Genomic DNA, 11,691 nt, shown 5'->3' with positions numbered 1-11,691 from the left:
GATAGAGTTCTAATGTCACCAGATTGGGAAGACTTATATCCTCTTGTCTCGGTTAGCAAACTAGTTAAGGACCTATCTGATCACAACCCCCTGTTATTGGATGGGGGCGGGCTGCAGCTAGAGCACCAGGGAATAGGTGCTTTAGATTTGATAACAACTGGCTGAATAATCCAGCCTTTCTACCTTTGGTTGCTGATATTTGGTCGAAACCTTTGTATACTGATGATCCCATAGATACCCTGAATATTAAACTGAAAAGAGTTAAGAAGTTTTTTAAAGGGTGGGGATCTAACATATTTGGACACAACAAAATTAAGAGAAATATTATCAGACTTGAATTGCAAGAATTGGAAAAGCTTGAGGAAACTGTTGGGCTGTGTGGTGAGGCTTATACCAGAAAGCTGGATATATTGAATGAACTAAATAATATGTATGTGGGGGAAGTGTTTTTTTGGCACCAATTCTCTAATGAGAGATGGCTATTGAAAGGAGACAATAATACTGGTTTTTTCCATAAAGTGGCCAATGGGAGACGTAGGAAAACATTCGATGGTCTCACTTAAATGTGGAGCAACTATTATAGAAGGGACAAAAAATCTCTTAGCTCATGCTACTGAGTACTATAAAGATCTGTTTGGACCAGTCCCTGGTAATCTATGTCATATAGATGAAAACCTTTGGTCACAAGAGGAAAAAATTACTTCGGAAGACAATGATGACTTGACTCGACCTTTTTCTATTGATGAAATTAAAAAGGCCCTTTTTGATATGAAATCTAACCGTGCCCCTGGACCGGATAATATACCCGTTGAATTCTATCAACATTGTTGGGATGTTGTAGCCCCGGACCTATTGGCCTTATTTGAATGGTTTTATGAAGGGAGATTGGATGTGCAAAGGCTGAATTATGGCATTATTACTCTTTTGCCGAAATCTGCTGACGCTAGTAAGATCCAGCAATATAGGCCAATATGTTTGCTTCATTGTCCATACAAGCTTATTACCAAGGTTATGGACATTAGGGCTAGTAAATATGCTTATAAGCTATTCAGCATTCAGCAAAATGCGTTCATCAAAGGGAGGCATATAGTAGATGGCATATTATCTTTACATGAAGTTTTGCACCATACTCATATTAAAAAATAGGTTGGGGTTGTTCTTAAGCTTGATTTCGAGAAAGCTTTGACAAAGTCAATTGGGAGTTTCTGCTTGAATGTCATGAAAAACGTGGGTTTAACCAAAAATGGTGTAGTTGGGTAGCTCAAATTCTTAAGAATGGGACGGTTAGTGTTAAAATCAATGATGAGGTGTGTCCTTATATTCAAAGTGCGAAAGGGGTCAGGCAGGGAGACCCAAACTCTCCTTTCCTCTTTAATATTGCAGCAGAGTGCTTAACTAAGATGATGACTTCTGCCCAAAAAAATGGTCTCATCAAAGGGTTGTCCTCTGATCTGATTGGGAATGGTGTGGGTATATTACAATATGCGGATGATACAGTTATCTGTTTCGAGCATGACATTGACAAGGCTGTCAATGTTAAACTCCTGCTATACTTATTTGAACTAATGTTGGGGCTCAAAATTAACTTTGATAAGAGTGAGATTGTTGTTATAGGTGGGGATAATGAGACTGATGCAACATACGCTGATATGTTTGGGTGTCAGGTGGGGAATTTACCTATGAGATACCTGGGTGCCCCTGTCACTTATTCCACTTTGAAAAATATAGAGTTGGACTTTTTGGACGCTAAGATGATTAAAAAACTTGATGCTTGGATTGCATATTCAGCATCATCTGGGGCTAGATTGACTCTGTTAAATTCCAGTCTGGATGGAATCCCATCATATCTTATGTCTATGTTTTTGTTCAACAAAACTTTTATTGACAAAATGGACAAACACCGTAGAAGATTTTTTTGGAGGAGAAAAAATAAAAAGCGTGCTTACCATATGGTGAAATGGGCTAGGGTTTGACGATCCAAAAGTATTGGGGGATTGGGACTCAAAGATCTCCATAAACAAAATATTAGCCTCTTAAATGGTGGTGGAAGCTTGAGACTTGTGATGGGCTGTGGCAACGTATTATTCGTGCCAAATACTTTAAAAACAGGACTGTAGCTAATATTCGTAGCCGCTTTTTTGACTCTCCTTGCTGGAAGGCAATAATGAAAGTAAAAGAGACGTATATGGCTGGAAGGGTCGTCCAGATCAATAGTGGTAATCTGGCTAGGGTGTGGCACGACCAATGGCTGGATGAAAAACCTTTGCGAGATAAGATGCCTGTCTTATTTAGTATATGTCAAGATCAGGATGGGACTATTGCTGAGTTTGTGGCAAAGGACTATAAACTGGGGTTCAGACGGAGACTGTTTGGAGAGGTTAATGATCAGTGGGACTGGGTGGTCTCTGTGGCTAAAAAATATACCCTAAACACCTCCCCTGATGTAGTTTCATGGAGCCTTAATAAGAAGAAGAGGTTCTCCACCAAATCAGTTTATGAGTGGCTGGAAAGGGATTTGGCTGGTCCGAATAACAAATGGATTTGGAAAGCTAGTATCCCTTTAAAAATTAAAATTTTCTTGTGGCAGTTGTTTCAAAATGCTGTGCTTACACGGGATAACTTGTGGAAAAGGGGCTGGCCTGGAAATCCTGCTTGTTCCTTCTGCAATAACATGGAAGATGCTAATCATCTATTTTTTACATGTTCACTTGCTCGAACTGTATGGGGGGTCTTGGGTGTAACAGTTGGGGCTTCCTGTTGCCCTCAATCACTGTGGCAATGTTTGGCGTGGCTTTATAAATTCTTTCCAGGCGGAAAGAAATTCTATATGATGATTATTGCCGCAATTTTCTGGGGGATTTGGTGCCTCCGGAACAAAGTTACTTTCGATAAGTACAATGCTCGTACTCCGCTGGAGGCTGTTTTCAGTGCTTGTATTTTATGTTATACTGGGCAGGACTGCTGAAAGAAGAAGATAGGACGAGGTTCCAGGCTGGGGTGAAAAGACTGGCGTTTGCGGCAGCGGCTCTGGCAGACAGGTCGTACACACAGGGGAGGATGCTGCTGAGGGATGGAGATGAAGTTCAGATTGGCTAGCTTGGTCATCTCGCCAGTTTCGCCGATTCCACTGGGGTTTGATGCCCGTTCTGGTGTTTGTCAGAAGTTGATTCGCAGTTGCCTTATGCCTATCCTGGGTGGCTGCGTAGTTTCTTCCATATACTTTGATGTCTAGGATAGTAGCTTGTTAGTGTCGTCAGGTTTTCGCCCCATGGCGGTTGAGCTGTTTTAGGGTCTTCTTGTTGTGGGTTTCCTGGCAGTGCTCCAGCTCGCTCTACCCCTTTTAGTCCTATTTGGGTTCTGGTGGTCATTTTATTTTGGATGTGGTTCCTAGAGACATGTTGAAACTGAACCTATGTATTTCCGTTGATTGCAAAATTAATGGAAAGGGGTGTGAGCCTAGTTGGAAAAAAGAGGACAGTGAGTATCTCTATCTAATATGCACCTGTATTGACCCCTTATCTTCTTGTGGACTTGAATCTGAAATTATGTTGCATTTTCAGTACTTACAGATTTCTTCAAATTGAGGCTCCAATTCTACGGCAAAAGAGAGGTACTTGTTGATTTTCCCTCTGTCATGATGATTTTCATGTGCAAACTGACACATTAACTAATTTATGTTGTGCAGGTAGTAATGTTGTAAAATATTGGGGAAGAGTTGTTGATGCTTAAGAACAAGTTGAAATTTATTCTTCTGTTATCTCCGGGGACATCAAACTGTTTAAGAGGAACAGAGCAGAGCAATTCCCGGAGCTTAAGCAGAAGGGGTATGAACCATTCCCAAAGAGAAACAATACGGCCGAGCCAGTTGCTGTTGGAGGAGCTACAGAAGTGGATGAAGGAGTTCATGCGAGCGATTATGAGTATCTTTTAGCCATGGCAGTTGGTACTTGTACTCCCGAGAAGGTACAGGAGCTCATCACACAACAGAAGAAATTAGAGGACAAAGCAGAAAGTCTGGGCAAAGCAAATCTGAAAACTATGTGGCTGAGAGACCTTGATGCCCTTGAAAAGGAATTGGATGTAATTAAGAAGTGATCCTCTCTAATATTTTGCTCGGTGCTATGTGTTTCACTTCTTCTCACTCACTGATTTTGATGCAGGTTATTGATGCAAAATTTGAGGCTGAATAGAAGGAGATGAGATGTTGGCGGAAAAAAAAACCTCAAGACGAGAAGGCGTCTCAAGCAGCACCCAAGATAATGGCAGCCAAATCTCACAAGGTACAAAGTAACGCAAGAAGTGATACAATTCTTAAGCAAGAGACTACCGGGCAGTATTGTGTGTGTCAGTGTTTATTCGCTGTTTTCACATATCAATTTAACAATTTCATAGGCAAGCGCACTGGTGGCGGTGAGAGATAACGAGGATGAAGTGCTGGAACGAAAAGAGTGTTTTCTGGTTGCTTATAATCTCGACACCTCTCCAGAACATAGTGGTAATGCTCATGTACAATCTTCTGTTTGTGCTCATGAAACGCTCCATCTCTTACAGAAGCTTGAACTTTATGGCGTGGCCACTTGTGCAGCCATGGAAGCTGAGACTACAGAAGGACAACAGAAAGGAAAGAAGAGGAAGGAGCCAAGCAAAATAGGATACAGTTCAAGTGCTCCTCCTGGGATGAAGGTGCGAAAGATGAGGGCCTCCCACTTCAACAACAAGAGCAGCTTGGTTTGGTAGAGAGTTGCACGAACTTCAATAGTAACCAAAGATATCGACGCGGCGAGAAGGATAACATTCAACGACACATGCTATCTATATTTGGGGTGACAAATTGTTAACCAGCTGCTACATTACAGATAATTGTAAACTCTATTAACTATCTGCTACCTTGTACAAACTTAAAAACAAAGAGGACATCTTACATGTCTGGTGAAGCAAATGTTGTGTTTAGAAAATAAAGTTTATGGAAGAATGGATATTTTTGTCCAAGCACTGATGTGCTGATGCCAGCATCATTTCCTATTTAAACAAGACAAAATTAATTAGCATGAAAGGGAGTGACAATGTAATCACCCAAAGTGTTCATCAGAAAATAAATGTCTGGCACCAAAGAATCTCACACATTATTATATCATTAGCAAGCAAAGTGGTCATTTACTTGATCACTTATCATGTCTTTTACAGAATGGTCATAGCATTTTTTCCCCTGCTCAACACTACATGAACTAATCTTAAGTAAATCAGAGAAGCTGCCATAGTACAGAAATTCCATAGCTCCAAACTAAAAATGGTACACGCGTCATTCAAGAATATGAGAACCAAACCCAAATCCCCTGTTCCATAGTACTCATACAAGCAACAAAATACTGATTCAATGCTTATGAAGGCACCACACCACCAATCTCATATTGAAGTGACATGTGCAGTGATTGTAATAACTCTGCATACAACGATCAGTTTGACTTGCTGACTATTCATATTATACTCCATGAGTTCTGTTACTATAAATATCTGTCCCTCCAGATATGTCTGAAATTTCAATACTATGCTTCAATATCCACTCCTTGTTTCAGTCCTTGGGAACATAAACTAGTAGTCGCACTGCAACACCACTTTCATCTCTCTGAAAACTGGAATAATGCAAGCAGCCTTGTGACTCCTGAAGAAAACCATTACAGATGACTAGGGATAGGTAAGGTTGTCCATGTTTCCCCCTCGATCAGTGTCCACCGCTGCTAGACATGGGGATGAGTTACCGCCGTAGGCATGAAAATGCAAGCAGCAATTGAGGAAAACAGTAGACTGGTACAGAAGACCATCATGCCAAATATTCTCCTTCAATCTATTTCCTTTGCAAAACCATCTGCATCTTCCCGTTTCCAACGAATACACCACCACTGCAATGAGAAAACGGTCATTGCCGTCATCCGGCAACAACACAAACAGCAACCCAAACACATGGAACTATGGAAGTAGGGAGACAGTGTCGGATCGAAACCCAACGTACATCAGCCACCATGCCGGCCTTGCCGCGGTCCGGCAGCATGACCCACTCCTCACTGGCGGGATTGCACATGATGTAATGGCAATCGTCACCCCCGGCAGCATATCGACCACATAGGATGAGGCTGTTGTAGAAGTCTAAGAGATCGAGGTGTCGATGGTTAGGCAGGAAAGGAGAGAGTGGTGTCTACCGTTGGGTGGCATCTCCCCGAGACATTGGTGAAGTTGGGTGCTAGATGATGTCTAGCTACATACAACTAATGTACTATGAAGTTTGAACATTATGGTCGACAAGCAGGACTAGATATAATGTTCTTTTTAGCAACACCATTACCTATTTAGAACATGCCACGAGTAACTAGCATAGAAGGAAGTGACAATGTGCGAAGTATTTCACCATCAGAAATCAAATCTAGTTGTAAACAAAAAATGATTACAAACATTACATCATAGCAAAATTTCACACATTAGATCATTAGCAGACATAGGATCATTTACTAGTTCTCTGTAGGTAAGATGCTTATACTTTTCCAAACTGCAGACTGGGCTATAAGTTTAAACTACATAAAATATTTTTACTAACTGATCATTGCACGTTCACTCAAATAGTAAATATCAACCAAACATGTAGAGGTAGCAAGTACCAACAAAGTGCAAATTCACATAACAATCTAAGATAGACCAACATAGTTGGCTCAATACTGAACCAACATTGCTCCAAACTTAAAAGCATGCAGAAGGTAGAGCGCTCCAATATGAAAATCCAAGAACCAAACTCAAGCATACATACTTAACCCTCTGCTCCATAGCTTAAACGATTGAGTCCTACTAAAGATCAACCTCCCATGACCACCAGCGGTCTCATATTGATGTCACTTGCGCAAAGATTATAACTCCGAGTATAGTGGCACATATGGCAGATATGGTGTCTGGGCCTCTCCAAGTGTGATGAGCTCAATTATTTGCTGACAATCCATATCATAACGCTTTAAAGTTTTATCTGACCCATCTATGAAGAATATCGAGTTACATTCTGGATCAATCACGGTCCATTCGAAGTAACTTTGAGTAACCCCTCCAAACTCTTCTTCTTCACCTCTATGCTTTAATATCCAGTCGTTGTTGGTGTGGTCCTTGAGAGCGTAAACTTCGAGTTGAATCCAAGCACCATCATCATACTCATTGTTCAAGCTGACATAATGCAAGCGGCCCTGTAACTGTTGAATCAAACCAAGATTCAAATAATCACTAAATAGACCACAAGGGGCATCGAAGCTCGACCATGATTCTCCCTTGGTGTCCACCGCAGTGATATAAAAGTGCCACTGATCACAAGCAGTGCAGAAATACAAACACCCATTAAGAAAAATGGTTGTTGACCGAGGATCGGAAAGGCTGACTTTGTTGTCCCATCCCTTCTCCCTATGAATCCATCTGCCAGACTCCGATGAGTACACGTCAACTCCGATGATGTGGCGGCCTTTAGCATCGACCAGCAACACGAACACATGGAAGTGTGAAGACACGGCCGGATCAAATCCCAAACGCGACGTGCCTACCTTGCCTGCCTGGCCGTGCTAAGGTAAAACCACCCACTGCTCCATGGCAGGATTGCACACGACGTACCAGAACTCGCCGCCTGCATCGTACAATCGGTAGAGGAGGAGGCCGTTGCAGTAGTCCCAGAGACGGAGGCGCTGGCGGCTGGGCAGGAAGGCAAAAGAGGGGTGGATCAAGGGGCGGCCCTCCTCGGGCAAATAGCTCCCATGCGACGTCATTGGTGTGAATTATCTCTCATGCGACGTCGTTGGTTGTAATGACTCTCATGCGACTTCTCCCAACGTATAAATAGCTCAAGCAAGACAACCCATTTACGCGGCTAGTTGGCCGTTAGTTAGGCTGAGGTTTGGTTAGGACACTCGGGGTTATGTGCTCTGATTGGTGGGGTCCACCTAGGGCCACGTAGTCAAGAGTCAACCGTCCACGACTCGACTGGTGACTGTGTGACCGTGCTCGACTCGCCCGTGCTGGACTGGGCGAGCAGCGCTGCCGTAAGCATCTTCTCCGGCAGCGGTTTCTTCTCCGCGGTGGTGGAGCACATTTCTCGGCAGCGATAGAGCTATTGCGAGGTGAGCCCGAAACCCTAGTCCCACTCCCCATAATTTTGGGGGATCTGTGGCCTCATGCTGCCCCTCTGTTTCTTGGCGATTTAGAATCTTGATTGGATCCGGGGGCTGTTTCTTCTCCGCGGCCCGGTGGTGGAGTGCCTTTCTCGGCAGCGGCTGTTGCAAGTGAGTATTTTCCCAACACTAGTCCCATTCCACTGAATTTTGGATAAATCTGTGGCCTCATGCTGCCGGGCTGCCCCTGTTTCTTGGCGTTTTAGAATCTCGAATGGATAGGAGATGGAGCGAGGGCTGGATGAGATGGAGCGAGGAGACGGTGCTTCAAATCGGTAATGCCACCCTCTTTTCTCTTTTAGCTGTTATCGAACTCGATTTGGTAGTGACTGTCACTTACACTGCCGCCGCTTGCCATTGACAAAACAGGGGAGGTTCAGGTTTTGCCACCACATTCGCAATTATAGTGGAATTGTTTCCCTATAAAGCCAAGCTCAGTGATGGCAGTGTCCAAGACATTGATAGAGATACCACCATGAGGTTGGATGTCGAATCTGCAGATGTTGATCCCCAGGAATTGGAGATCATGAAGGAGAAGGCCGTGCACAATTTTGTGGAGAGAATTGGGGAGAGTATTGTTTGGGGTCCAGAACAAGAGGTATCTCTACAACGTTTCGATAACTATAATGGTGAATATGTGAGAATTGAAGATGGAGAATCCATGGTTGCTGAAATTGATCAGCAAAAAGGGTGGGCAAGCAAACAAGTAACATTTTATGCAGAGCTAATTGATCTGCAAACTCATTCCAGAGTTGGTTATGTGCCATCAAAGATGGCTGCACAAGTGGAAGATGATGAGTGGGTTTCACAAAAGAAGATGTTGGCATTGTTGACTGAACCGACTATAGTAGCTGAAGATACAGGGATTGATGCAGATGGAGAGGAGGGAACCCATGGTGCTAGGAAAATTGTTGTTGACTGGAATGTAGTAGAGTTGAATGAAAAAACAGATTTGGTCATTACACCAATATCTGACATTGATATGGCCGAAATGTTTGGCATTCAAGTTGATGACAAAGATAAGGAGAAGGATGACAGTTCTTTGCCTGCTGATGGTAACACAGGCCCTAGAAATGCAAATGAGGATGAAGAAGAGCTGATGAGAGAGGCCGTAGATGATGTGGATGATGCAGATGATAATGAGCTGGTTTGTTTGTATGACAAAGAGAACCCAGTTATTGAGGTGGGAAAGTTGTGGCCAAGCATGAAGGAGTTTTGGATGTCTTTCATGACCTATGCAGTGCGAAAAGAGTTTGATGCCAAGACTATGTGGACTGATCGAAAGAAATGTTATGCTCGGTGCAAAGGTTATGATGGTTAGTTGGCCGTTAGTTAGGCTGAGGTTTGGTTAGGACACTGGGGGTTATGTGCTCTGATTGGTGGGGTCCACCTAGGGCCACGTAGTCAAGAGTCAACCGTCCACGACTCGACTGGTGACTGTGTGACCGTGCTCGACTCGCCCGTGCTGGACTGGGCGAGCGGCGCTGCCGTAAGCATCTTCTCCGGCAGCGGTTTCTTCTCCGCGGTGGTGGAGCACATTTCTCGGCAGCGATAGAGCTATTGCGAGGTGAGCCCGAAACCCTAGTCCCACTCCCCATAATTTTGGGGGATCTGTGGCCTCATGCTGCCCCTCTGTTTCTTGGCGATTTAGAATCTTGATTGGATCCGGGGGCTGTTTCTTCTCCGCGGCCCGGTGGTGGAGTGCCTTTCTCGGCAGCGGCTGTTGCGAGTGAGTATTTTCCCAACACTAGTCCCATTCCACTGAATTTTGGATAAATCTGTGGCCTCATGCTGCCGGGCTGCCCCTGTTTCTTGGCGTTTTAGAATCTCGAATGGATAGGAGATGGAGCGAGGGCTGGATGAGATGGAGCGAGGAGACGGTGCTTCAAATCGGTAATGCCACCCTCTTTTCTCTTTTAGCTGTTATCGAAATCGATTTGGTAGTGACTGTCACTTACACTGCCGCCGCTTGCCATTGACAAAACAGGGGAGGTTTAGGTTCTGCCACCACATTCGCAATTATAGTGGAATTGTTTCCCTATAAAGCCAAGCTCAGTGATGGCAGTGTCCAAGACATTGATAGAGATACCACCATGAGGTTGGATGTCGAATCTGCAGATGTTGATCCCCAGGAATTGGAGATCATGAAGGAGAAGGCCGTGCGCAATTTGGTGGAGAGAATTGGGGAGAGTATTGTTTGGGGTCCAGAACAAGAGGTATCTCTACAACGTTTCGATAACTATAATGGTGAATATGTGAGAATTGAAGATGGAGAATCCATGGTTGCTGAAATTGATCAGCAAAAAGGGTGGCAAGCAAACAAGTAACATTTTATGCAGAGCTAATTGATCTACAAACTCATTCCAGAGTTGGTTATGTGCCATCAAAGATGGCTGCACAAGTGGAAGATGATGAGTGGGTTTCACAAAAGAAGATGTTGGCATTGTTGACTGAACCGACTATAGTAGCTGAAGATACAGGGATTGATGCAGATGGAGAGGAGGGAACCCATGGTGCTAGGAAAATTGTTGTTGACTGGAATGTAGTAGAGTTGAATGAAAAAACAGATTTGGTCATTACACCAATATCTGACATTGATATGGCCGAAATGTTTGGCATTCAAGTTGATGACAAAGATAAGGAGAAGGATGATAGTTCTTTGCCTGCTGATGGTAACACAGGCCCTAGAAATGCAAATGAGGATGAAGAAGAGCTGATGAGAGAGGCCGTAGATGATGTGGATGATGCAGATGATAATGAGCTGGTTTGTTTGTATGACAAAGAGAACCCAGTTATTGAGGTGGGAAAGTTGTGGCCAAGCATGAAGGAGTTTTGGATGTCTTTCATGACCTATGCAGTGAGAAAAGAGTTTGATGCCAAGACTATGTGGACTGATCGAAAGAAATGTTATGCTCGGTGCAAAGGTTATGATGGTTAGTTGGCCGTTAGTTAGGCTGAGGTTTGGTTAGGACACTGGGGGTTATGTGCTCTGATTGGTGGGGTCCACCTAGGGCCACGTAGTCAAGAGTCAACCGTCCACGACTCGACTGGTGACTGTGTGACCGTGCTCGACTCGCCCGTGCTGGACTGGGCGAGCGGCGCTGCCGTAAGCATCTTCTCCGGTAGCGGTTTCTTCTCCGCGGTGGTGGAGCACATTTCTCGGCAGCGATAGAGCTATTGCGAGGTGAGCCCGAAACCCTAGTCCCACTCCCCATAATTTTGGGGGATCTGTGGCCTCATGCTGCCCCTCTGTTTCTTGGCGATTTAGAATCTTGATTGGATCCGGGGGCTGTTTCTTCTCCGCGGCCCGGTGGTGGAGTGCCTTTCTCGGCAGCGGCTGTTGCAAGTGAGTATTTTCCCAAAACTAGTCCCATTCCACTGAATTTTGGATAAATCTGTGGCCTCATGCTGCCGGGCTGCCCCTGTTTCTTGGCGTTTTAGAATCTCGAATGGATAGGAGATGGAGCGAGGGCTGGATGAGATGGAGCGAGGAGACGGTGCTTCAAAT

Source organism: Triticum aestivum, chromosome 7A, assembly GCF_018294505.1.
Source record: "Triticum aestivum cultivar Chinese Spring chromosome 7A, IWGSC CS RefSeq v2.1, whole genome shotgun sequence".
Taxonomy (NCBI): domain Eukaryota; kingdom Viridiplantae; phylum Streptophyta; class Magnoliopsida; order Poales; family Poaceae; genus Triticum; species Triticum aestivum.
This window is presented reverse-complemented; position numbering follows the sequence as displayed.